The following is a 2,618-nucleotide window of genomic DNA, read 5'->3' on the forward strand; positions in this document are numbered from 1 at the left end:
GTAAATGTTTCACAAGAAGGTAGTGTTTCAGCTTCGTTTTCATTTACAGTGCTCGTGCTCTGGATTTCCTCCAAGCTGGTTTAGGACTCCGCACATGCGTTCTCTATTTCCTGCAATGTGCCTTCATATTCACATGAAGTAGAATGATCTTGTTCCCTTTCGATTTCTTGTTGAGCAAAAAAGTAAGACTGACGGGTCAATGAAGAAGGTGAGTTGGATGGTGAAGACAAGTTTGAATTTTTTGTGAGGTCATATTTGGTCGACTTTGGTACTGGAACACTGGGATCATCAAGGTATTTCTTATACTTTTGTCTGCTATATTCCACTATTAGAGAACAAAGAGATCAAATAAAGACGTAATGAAAATAGTTTTAAAACCTCTTGAATGCAAGAACTGTTCGAAAGTATGGACCAATTTCTTACCTTTGCCGTGGACAGAACTTAAGTGACTTTCGATCCTTTCTTTCCTCAACAACGATTGGCAACAAATTGAGCACCTAAAAGATGTTCCATTCTCGTGATTTATCTCTGTATAGAGTGGGTTTCCGTGTCTTTGTCAGCACGTTACTCATCCAACACATGAACTTGGGCACATAATTGACTTAATTATCACGCGTCAATCAGATTCCATCATCTGCGGCTCGCCTGTTACGGATCATCTTTTCTCAGATCATATATCCGTATTTCCTACGCTAACAGCAACTAAACCGAAAATCATATTGAAGGAAAGAGTTTACAGGAAAATTAAATCAATTGACTTGGACTCTTTCTGCAGTGATCTAGCAGCTTCCGAAGTCTGTCAAGACATCCCTGGGGAGTTGGATGAGCTTGTAGATTGTTACAATACAACTTTAACATCAGTTCTTGACAAACATGCTCCCTTTCAGCGAAAAATCATTCCCCAAAGGCGACACATCCCGTGGTATAATGATCAGATTTTAGCTGCAAAAAGGATGCGAAGAACAGCAGAAAAGAAATGGCGTTTATCAAACTCCATACATGACCTAACTGCATACAAATCTACAAGAAACTTCGCTACAAACTTGATGAAAAAGGCACGCTTTGATTTTTATCAGAACCTCATACAAGAAAACAGTTCGGGTCAAGGAAAGCTCTTCAAGGTCTCAAAACAATTATTAAATCAAAACTGTGAGGTTCCACTTCCTCCTCATTTTAGTAAAACGATGCTTGCAAATGAGATGGCTAACTTCTTCGTCCAAAAGATCAGTAATATAAGATCCAAATTCAAAGAGTGTACAACTGAAGATTGTCAAGATTGTGCTCCCATTATGGATCCACAATGTCCGTCATTTAGCAGCTTCCAAGCAATCACAGAAGAAGAAGATGGCTAAGAAATCGTCTGCTCTTGACCAGATACCCACACCTCTGTTAGTCAAATGTATCGATGTCCTTCTACCAGTGATAACTAAAATGATAAACATTTCACTTGATAGTGGTTATTTTCCCTCAGCATGGAGAGAAGCCTTAGTTTTGCCAACTCTTAAGAAGGCTGGTCTTGACGCTGTTTTCAAGAATTACCGGCCTGTAAGCAATCTTTCCTTCATTTCAAAAGTAACTGAAAAAGTTGTTTATTCAAATTGACAATCATATGAAAAAACACGATCTTTACCCTTCGCTACAATCTGCGTACAGAAAGAACCATAGTACAGAAACGGCACTTTTGAAAGTTACTAACGATATTCTGATGAAAATGAATTCTCAGCATGCTGTTCTACTTGTCTTATTAGACTTGAGCGCAGCCTTTGATACAGTTGATCACAGTTTACTTCTGCGTAGACTTTAAACTTCATTTGGAATTTCTGGAGCACCATTGGATTGGTTTACCTCGTACTTGATGGCCAGAAGACAACGTGTTTCTATTCCCGGTGCTCTCTCTGACAGTTGCTCTGTTGATTGGGGTGTTCCACAAGGATCCTGTCTAGGTCCCATATTATATATCATCTACTCTTCAAAACTATTCCATGTAATTGAAAGCCATCTTCCAAACTCTCATTGCTATGCGGATGATTCACAATTATATCTTTCCTTCAGGCCTGACGTGTTGTCTAGCCAACAAGATGCTTCATTTGCCATGCAAAATTGTATAAAGGACAAACGCTTGTGGATGGAACATGATAACTCCTTCTCAATAATGAAAAAACGGAATTTCTTATCATAGGAACCCGACAACAGTTAACTAAAGTTAACATTTCTTCGATTACCGTGGCCGATTCTGATGTAATGAGATCGTCAGTTGCGAAAAATCTCGGTGTTTTTATTGACGACAAGCTGTCGATGAACTCCCACGTAAACAAAATTTGTAATACATCATTCTATTATCTTCATAACATTATGCGAATAAGAAAACATTTATCACGTAAATCCACCGAGATCTTAATTCATGCGTTTGTGTCAAGCCGATTAGATTTCTGTAACAGCTTACTCTACAGACTTCCACAAGTACAAATTGAAAAGTCAGAAAGAGTTCAGAATGCAGCTGCAAGACTAATTTTCAAGGAACCGAAGTTCAGTCATATCACACCAGTCTTATATCAGCTTCACTGGCTTCCAATTAAGTACTGCATTGAATTTAAAATTCTGCTCTTTACCTTTAAAGC

Source organism: Montipora foliosa, chromosome 1, assembly GCF_036669935.1.
Source record: "Montipora foliosa isolate CH-2021 chromosome 1, ASM3666993v2, whole genome shotgun sequence".
In the NCBI taxonomy this organism is placed as follows: Eukaryota; Metazoa; Cnidaria; class Anthozoa; order Scleractinia; family Acroporidae; genus Montipora; species Montipora foliosa.